We start from the raw sequence: 10,279 nt of genomic DNA, 5'->3' as shown, positions 1-10,279 counted from the left end.
AATGTTGATTCTTACATGGTTTTTTGGCCTTCATTATATCGCACTAGTGGCTTATTTTGCACTGTGTAATTATAAAGGAAATCATCTCCTCTTCTCTCTTGTATGCATGTAGCCTGGGCATCTCGTGTAGGCTCGTTTTCCAACCTCATAATGTATGCTCACACTGCAGCATTGCAAACCAGTGTTATTTCTATCCTGCTAGGACAGTAGGTTTTGGAATTGGAATGAAAAAGGCTACTCTCATGTCATAAGTACCACACTGATATTGAAAAACAGACTAACTTGAGAACAGGTATTTTTTTGACAGTGGGTTGTTACCACCCAGCGGCATCACTACCAAAGAAAGCCATTGGATGAAGGCTGTATCATCATAGTACCAGGGCTACTACACCAGCCACTGAATCAGCACTCCTTGTGACAAGGAAGTTCCAGCAGCTAAGAAAATGTTTGCTCTTCCTCAGTCTCTGTGCTTTTCCTCAGTCTCTGACACCTTGATGCAACTTGAGCTTATTGCACAATGTTCAAAGGGAAATGAAGGAAAAAAACATCTCTTTCCACATGTCTGATTTTTTCAGAAAACTGTATGAAAAGGAAATTATCAAATCTTGAATACATTAAAAAAATTAACTTCAGTTTAGAATAGTGTTAGATTTAAATAATTACCAATACTAGGTCCTATATACTCACCCAGTTCCTCTTATTAACATCTTTTATTACTCTGGTATATTTGTCTTAACTAAATAATGACACTGATACATTATTAACTAAACATCATTTTTCAGATTGCACTGTTTTTTCCTAATATTTTTTTTATATTTCAAGATGCCATTCAGGATACCACATTACATTTAATAGTCATGTCTCCTTATCTTCCACTAGTCTGTGACAATTTTGTAGACCTTCCATGTGTCAGTTACCTTGACAGTTTTGAGAAGGACTTGTCAAGTATTTTATAGAATACCTCTCGATTTGGATTTCTTATATCTTTTTTTTTTTTAATGATTGCACTGGCACTACAGATTTGTTTTGTGTATTCATTTTATTTTGTAGGAAGATCACAGAGATAAAATGATATTCTTACCATATTAATAGTATATGCTATCAACATGAATAATCACTGATAATGCTAAGCTTGATCACCTGGTTTAGGTTGTATCCCTCAAAATTGTGTAGGTGAGCACTATGCTACTTGATAAAATATTATTTTATCTTATTTAGTTTATATTGTACACAAACTAATATCAGAATCCTTTTTATATATTTCTGATTTTAATGTTGGAAACTATAAATACAGATAGATAAAAATTATAACACCAAGAATTTAAAAACTTCACACTGATCCAGTATATAGTCCAAAATTTTTGTTTTTAGTGTTTATTGGAATATGAATGAATCATTGCCCTTTGACCCCAAGGATTTAATTTCAGAATTTTATTTTCATACATCATCATCAGAGTAGTGCCCAATTCTTCTAAACCATTTAATTGCTAAAGCTTGGACTTTGAGTAATGAAAAGACTGAAAGAAAGTTTGTGTTTCATGAGCTTATCAACCCAGATCATTGCATTAACCCAGATAACAATAGGAGATATGAACAATGACCAGCCATCATAACTAAGAAATCTGATAATAGGAGAAATAAGTAAAACTTAGAAAGGTGGAGTATTAAAAGCTTTTAGCTTGTATAGGGTCTTTCAAAAGCATTGATAAATTGAATGGTACTAGTCAGAAGATTTAAAAGGAATGGGTGTGTTATTAGAAAGCTAAGTTTAGAAATATATGCTAAAGCCATAGGTAGATGACATAGATATATAAAGATGAAGGAGCAGGTTACACCCAGATAATAACTAAACAATGGAAGGATCATAGAGAAGCAAGAGCTACTAGTGAAGCAAGAACACATGGGCATATGTTACTGCACACATATAATGCATATTGTCCAACATAAGTGTGAATGAAAATCTAATAGGAATTCTTATAAAAGCAACACTTCTGGGAGAAAACTATGCTGATTAGAGTATATGTGGAAAACAGTTTTGTTGATAAACACGTTCTCAAAACAGGCATATGCCTCTGATAGAAGATAGTAATGCAATAGCACAGGTAGAATGTAATTATGTCCCTATTGAGATAAAGAATAAGACACTTACTACACTACTCTGGAATCCAGAGAAGATTGTTGATGGCCAGAGTGCAGTAAATCCAAGAGAAATAGATCAGAAACCAGCAAGAACAGTGAGAAAGTCGTTAGCATAGAAAATAAGGCAAAACACTAAATAAACAACATTAAAAAAAAAAAAAAAGATTATACATGACTTGTGACCAGACAAGAGAAAGAAAAAAGTTACACATTGAAAAATGAATACAAAGTCTAAAATGACAATACTGCCACATTGCCAGAAAATGTGGTGCACTAACAATGACAGTTAAACAGGATTAAAGTGCTGAAGAAGACTCATAGGACCCAAAATGACAATGCTGACAAGTGTGCAATTTATTAAGGGAAAGGGGCGCAATATAGCATGTCATTAAAAGTAAGGATTTGCATCACAGCCAAAGGCTGCTTCATACCACAAGGTTTGGATAATGGCCAGGCATCAGCTCCCATTTTCCTCCATTGTATGAACACAATTTCACTGCCAGAAAAGAGCCATGTGCACAGAATCACTCAGAAGCTCAAAATGGATTTACTGCTGAGGTTTCTTTCCCCTGCCAGATATGTAAGCATATTCTTGCTATGTAATCAGCCCCAAAAGCAGAGGACTCTGAAGGTCTCAGTGAAAACAGGTATAAATCATCAATCACACTGTTATTAATAAACACTGTTGATAAGTTGTTAAAACCTGCCTCCAAACATTTTGGACTGCTGGTTACAAAGAAACATTGTTAATATATTTCATTCCTTAAACAACAGGTAATGATGTGCAGATACCTTAGCTCAGGACTATTCTGGGTCTGCAGGACTTAACCCTCACAGCAAGGTCCACCATCCTGATTTTGGGTCAAAGCCTTTTATAACAAGAGTAAAAACAACAACAACAAAATTCATTCTTAGTTTGATAGCAATCATGTAGATGTGTCTTTCAATAGCATATAATCAAATAGATAATCAAAACACATATACATATTTCAAAGAGTTGTAATAATCAGGGAGGGTTTGTATCATTTAAACCATCCTATAATGCAGCACAATTTGTCTTATATTTTTCCCTTTTGTTTGCCTCCCTGATCTATAGCTATCTGTACTTTTTGGTATACATCTATTAAATAATTAAGAACCCTAGTCAATCTATCATCACTTAAGTCTAAATCTGTAGGCCAATTCTGTTTCATAGAATAGTATTCTGTGAAATGAAAACCATAAGAGACAGACACATTAGTATTATTCCACACAGTCATTGTCTGAGCTCTGGTCTATTTGTTGATTAGGAGTACATAAAACCATCCTGGAAGTATGTTTATTAAATTAGCCATTGTACAGCTCCCTCATTTTTTTTTATTAAAAAAAAATTTTAATGTTTATTTATTTTTGAGAGACAGCATGAGCAGGAGAGGGCAGAGAGAGAGAGAGAGGGAGATCTAGAATCCAAAGCAGGCTCCAGGCTCTGAGCTGTCAGCACAGAGCCCAACGCACTCGAACCCAAGAACCGTGAGATCATGACCTGAGCCAAAGTCGGAAGCTCAACTGACTGAGCCACCCAGGCGCCCCAGCTCCCTCGTTTTTTAGAAGAAGAATTTTGGTAGTCTTTGTCCCAAGGGACATCTAAATCTAAGCTAAAAGAGCATATCATTCACTTGTTCTGAACTTTTCAAAAGGCACCAGAGTGATCTTAGATTTTCCTCCCTTGTAACACCCAAAGGTTGGCTACTTTCCACTAAGCAACAATCTCACATTGTACTCACTTACCATTAATTGAAAAATAAACCTTTCTCCTTGAAGTCAGTGATGGTAATGGTAACAAGATGAGATTACCAGGCCTTATTCTTTGGGCCATTCCCAATCATATAGAGTTGGATTGGATAAATACAGAGAAATATATCTATTCAACCCACTAGGCAACAAAATATTTGCATAGTCAAGCCCAACTAGGTGAAATATAAAGAGAATTTTGTCCATCCCATCAATATCTTGGGAATTCTTGTTATTAGTCAAATTAATACACATAGTTTCTGGTTTTAGAATGTTTTTACACCTTAATTTTAGCCCTGTTAGGGCCTTCCAGATATGGCATTTAAAAAATAAAATTGTAAAGTATAGATGAGTTGTATGTAAACTTATTTTTCATCCCCTATGATATGGACTGAATGTTTGTGTCCCTACCCACCCTCACCCCACCCCTGAATCCATACTTTGAAGGCTTAATTCCCCAGTGTGGTAGTATTTGAGATATGGAGCATTTAGGAGGTAATTAGGTTTAGTTGAGTCATGAGGATGCAGCCCCCATGTTGGCTTAATGTCCTTATAAGGGAAAGAGACCAGAGCCCTCGCACTTTGCTCCATGTCAAGATATAGCATGCAAAGAAGCTATCTGTAAACCAGGAAAAGGACCTTTACCAAGAACCCCCACCATGCTACCAATCTGATCTCAGATTTCCAGCCTCCAAAACTGAGAAATAGATATTTGTTATTTAAGGCACCATATGTGTGGTGTTTTGTTATAGCAGTCTGAATTAAGACATTGTATTCTATCTTCCCAGTACTACCAATAAAACAGTGATTTAACTAATCAAGACTCAACTTTAAGTCCCTCATGTTAAATTGCAAAACAATGCTGAAGGTTTGTAGATTAGTGCTTCTATCTTTTGTTACCCTGTGTATTGAAGCAGATATTTAAATTGCTAATTCTAATTGTTTATTAAATGGTCACTAAATTAACCACACTTAATCCAGTAGTCCAGTTAGTATAACCTTTTAGTTTGGTATATCTTTTAGTTTCATAGGAACTTTCAACCACCATCTTATGCAGTTCCTCCCAATTTTCACTGTCATTTTCTGTTCCCATTTTTGGATTCAGTTCCTGGAGAGAAACGTCTGCCACATTCACTCCACTCCACATAGTCACACTTGGGACACCATGTTCTTCCCAAATCCATCCGTGGCAGCTGCTGGGTTGAATGCCAAGTTTTTTCAGCCATAAAATATCTAAATCTAACAAAATCCAGATTACACCCACTTCCTCTAGGTGACATATGTGGGAGTATCTGCTGGGTTGGAAACCATAATTATGAATCAATAAGGGCTGTATGTGACTATCTGAGGAATAATGAATTTGAAGACATTAACATTCCTCTGCACCGGATTGAGATGGCTCTTTCTCTGCTGCTGGCAGACTCCTGTAGTTATCACCACAATCTTAGAACTGGCAGTCACAGGTAATCCTTATCTGTCATGTCACAACTTCAGGTGTCTGAAGAAATAATGTCCCATGTTGCAGATCCATCATTTCTCCTTTGAGTTTATCTTCCAAAATGCCCACAGGGCAAGCTCATCATCCTGAGGCTTTCCCAAAATACTGATGGCACACACTGTACCAACATCCACTACAGTGATCTTATTGTTTGAGACGGTTGCCTCTTCTACAACTGGTGTAACCAGTTTTTCCTTAAGAGTTGCCATTGTATCCAGGAAAGAAATGTCTGTAAAAGTCATGTGAAGGAGACAATGTCAGATTTCTGGCACTCTTTTCTCAGACTTAAAGAACTATGAAGAATAAATGTTTTTTTTAAGCCATCTAATCTATAATTTATTATAGCAGCCTGAACTAAGGGCCCATCCATATAACCTCATTTTCCTTAATTACCTCTTTTAAGGCCATGTTTCTAAATACAGTGGCATTCTGAAATACTGAGAGCTAGGATTTCAACATATGAATTTAGAGGGGCTACACTTCCCTCCGTAACATAGATGAATCTTAAAAACGCACTTAGTGAGATAAGCCAGAGACAAAATAATAAAAATTGTATGATTTCACTTATATAAGGTACCTACAATAGTCAAATTTATAGAGACAGAAAGTAGAATATTGGTTACCAGAAGGTGGAGAAAGAGAGGAATGGAGAGTCATTTTTTAATATGTACAAAATTTCAATTTGGGATGATGACAAAGTTCTGAAGATTGGATGTTGTGGCAGTTGCACACCAATGTGAATGTACATAATGCCATTGAGTTTCATATTTTAAATGATTGAAATGGTAAATTTTATGCTGTGTAGTTTAGCACAATAAAAAATGGTAGAAATAAAACATACAGTAATGGAAATAAGGGATGCCTTTAATGTGCTCATTAGTGTACTCATTATAGACAAGAAAAGAATAAAAAGAATCAGTGAACTTCAAGGTATGTCAATACTTCAAAGAAGGAAGGTGTGAAATTAAAATTAAAACTTTAATGTTTTTTCCTTTTAATTGATCTAAAACATGTTTTTAAAAGCAATAGCTATCACAATGTGTTGGGTGATTATAGGATATAGGAGGGTAAAATGAATGACAGGAATGTCACAGGGACATAGGGAGAACTAGGGAATACTCTTATAAGGTACCTATGATACATGTGAAGTCATATAGTGATATTTAAAAGTAGACTTAGAATACATTTTAAGCTGTAGGGCAACCATTAAGAAACTATAAGATAAATATAATTTTTCTTCATATATTTTCCCTCCGCTATAGTGGGTTGTAATTGACAAAATTGTATACATTTAAAGGGTAAAATGTGATGATTTGATATATGTATACTTTGTGAAATGATTATCACAATCACATTAATAACTCATCTATCACTTCACAGAGTTGTGTGTGTGTGTGTGTATGAGAACTCTTAAGATCTACTCTCTTAGCAAATTTTAAGTATACAATACAGTATCAACTATAGTCCACATGCTTTACATTAAACCCTCAGAACTTATTTATCCTATAACAATATTTGTATCATTTTACTAACATTTCCCCATTTCCTCCATCATCTTGGCAACCACCATTTTATTAGTTCAAAAAAAAATTTTTTTTTTTTTTTTAGATTTCACATCTATATGATACTATACATTAATTGTCTTTGTCTGGCTTCATTACTTAGCATAGTGCCCTCCAGTTTCATCCATGATGTTGCAAATGGCAGGATTTTCTTTTCTTAAGGTTGAATACTATTCCATTGTATATATACATATACTACATTATCTTTACACATTCATCCATCAGTGTACACTTAGGTTGTTTCCATACCTTGGATATGAACATAGGAGTACAGATATCTCTTTGGGGTAATGATTTTGTCTCCTTCAGATATACACCCAGAACTGGAATTGCTGGATCATATGGTAGTTGTATTTTTTTTATTTTTTTTAATGTTTATTTATTTTTGACAGAGAGAGAGAGAGATAGAACATGAGCGGGGGGGGGGTGGGGGCAGAGAGAGAGGGAGACACAGAATCTGAAGCAGGATCCAGGCTCAGAGCTGTCAGCACAGAGCCCCACGTGAGGCTAGAACTCACAGACTGTGAGATCATGACCTGAGTGGAAGTCGGAAGCTCAACCAACTGAGCCACCCAGGCGCCCCTATGTTGTTTTTTTTTTTAGGAACCTCCATACTGTTTTCTATTGTGGCTAGATAGTTCACATTGCCACCAAAAGTGTACACAAGTTTCCTTTTCTCTACATTCGCACTAGTGTTTATTATTTCTTATCTTTTTGATAGTAGACATCCTAACAACTGTGAAGTAATATCTCATTGTGATTTTGATTTAGATTTCCCTGATGATTAATAATTTTGAACATCAGTTCATGTCTTGTTAGCTTTGTTATGTATTCTTTGGAAAATGCCAGTCAGGTCCTTTGCTCATTTTTTAGGCAGAATTTTATTTATTTGTTTATTTATTTAGCTATTGAGTCATAGGAGTTTTGTATATATTTTAAATATTAACTCCTTATCAGATATATGGTTTGCAAATATAATTTTCCAGTTCATAGGTTACATTTTTCTTTTGTTGATTTTTTTCCCTTTGCAATGTAGAAGCCTTTTAGTTTTATGTAGTCCCGCTTTTTTGTCATTGTTTTTGTTTTGTCATTGTTGGCTTGTTTCATTTTTGCTTTAGTTTCCTGTAATTTTGATGTCATACCCAAAAAATTATTGCCAACAATTATACCAAGGAGATTTTTTCCTATGCTTTCTTCCAGGAGAGTTACAGTTTCAGATCTTTTATTTAAATCTTTAATTCATTTAGGGTTAATTTCTGTGAGTGGTATAAGATAGGGGTTCAGTTTCATTCTTTTGCATGTGAATATCCACTTTTTCCAGTAACATTTATTGAAGCGACTTTTCTTCTCTATTGTGTTTTGGTGCCCTTTTCAAATATTAGTTAATCATATATGTGTGGGTTTATTTCTGGGCTTTGTATTCTATTCCATTAGTCTATATGTCTGTTTTTATGTCAATACCGTACTGTTTTGATTACTATAGATTTGTAATATAATTTGAGGTCATGAAGTATGATACCTCTACCCTCATTCTTCTTGCTCAAGATTGATTTGGATGTTTGGGACTTTGGGGTTCCATATAAATCTTAGGAATTTTTTTTCTAGTTCTGTGAAAAATGCCAGTGGAATTTGATGTGTATTATATTGAATATGTATATCACTTTGGATAGTATGATATTTTAACAATATTAATTCTCCTAATTATGCACATGGAATATCTTTTCCTTTATTAATGTCTTCTTCAATTTCTTTCATTAGTACCTTAAATTTTCCATGTACAAATCTCTCACCTCCTTGGTTAAGTTTTTACCAAGGCATTTTGTTGTTTTTGATTCTATTGTAAATAGTATTGCATTCTTAATTTATCTTTCAGATAGTTTATTTCAGATAGCTATTGATGTATAGAAACAACTGATTTTTGTATGTTGATTTTGTATCCTGCAAGTTTATGGAATTTATTTATTAGTTTTATAGTTTTCTGGTGGAGTCTTTAGGATTTTTTTATATATAACACCATCATCTGCACATAGAGGCGATTTTACTTCTTCCTTTTTGATTTAAGTGTTTTTTTTTCTTTTTTCTTTTTCTTGCCTGGTTTTCTGGCTAGGACTTCCAATACTATGTTTAATAGAAGTGGCAAATGTGGTATCCTTGTTCCTTATTTTAGAGGAAAAGCTTTTAGTCTTTAATTGTTAAGTACATTGTTTGCTATGGATTTATCATATATGGTCTTTATTATGTTGAGGTACATATCTTTTATACTTAATTTGTTGAGTTAGGTGGGGAATGGGCTAGATGGGTGATGGATATTAAAGAGGACCTTTGTTATGATGAGCACCAGGTGTTCTATGTAATTGATGAAATCACTGAATTCTACTAAGACCAATATTGCACTGTATGTTAACTAAAATTTAAATAAAATTTTGGAAAAGGATGTTGAATGCTGTCAAGTGTTTATTTCTCCATCTATTAAGGTTATTACATAATATCTATTCTTCCCTCTGTTAATGTGATATATCATATTTATTGAATTGTGTACGTTGAACCATCCATGCATTTCAGGGATAAATTCCACCTCATTATAGGTTATTCTTTTAATGTGCTGTTGATTTGGTTTGCTAGTATTTTGTTGAGGATTTTTTCATGTGTTTATTAGGGATATTGGCCTATACTTTTCTTTCCTTTCAGTCCTTGTCTGGCCTTGGTGTCGGGGTAATGATACTTTGTAAAATGAGATTGAAAGTGTTCCCTCCTTTTTAATTTTTTTGGGAGACATTGAAAGGACTTGGTGTTAATTCTTCTTTAAACGTTTGGTAGAATTCACTAGTGAAGACATCTGGAACAGGCTTTTTTGTTGGGGATTTTGTTACCACCTTAATATTCTTACTTGTTATTGGCCCATTCAGATTTTAAATTTCTTCATGGTTAATTTGGGGTATATTATATATTTCTAGGAATTTATCCATTTAACCTAGGTTATTCAATATTATTGACCTACAGTTGTTCATAGCAGACTCATTATCCTTTGTAGTTCTGTGATATCAGTTGCAATGTCTTATTTTTCATTTCTGATTTCATTTATTTGAATCCATTTTTCCTTTAATCTGCTAAATGTCAATTCTGATTATCTTTAAAAAAACAAACAGATGTTATTCCAATAGGAAAGATCTTCTCTATTTTTTTTTCTTGTCTCTATTTCATTTATTTCCTCTCATCTTCATTATTTATTTATTTATTTTTTGCCTTCTGCTAACTTTGGGCTTTGTTTATTTTGTAGTTCCTTAAAGAACTTCATGAGCAAATTATTTTC

General features: G+C 34.0%; 1 pseudogene; it reads right to left on the bottom strand.

The window, feature by feature from the left end:
- Nucleotides 1-4,855: 4,855 nt before the first annotated feature.
- Nucleotides 4,856-5,616, bottom strand: LOC102951004 (annotated as a pseudogene).
- Between the last annotated feature and the right edge of the window lie 4,663 nt (nucleotides 5,617-10,279).

This window comes from Panthera tigris, chromosome D4 (genome assembly GCF_018350195.1).
Source record: "Panthera tigris isolate Pti1 chromosome D4, P.tigris_Pti1_mat1.1, whole genome shotgun sequence".
NCBI lineage: Eukaryota > Metazoa > Chordata > Mammalia > Carnivora > Felidae > Panthera > Panthera tigris.
This window is presented reverse-complemented; position numbering and strand designations above follow the sequence as displayed.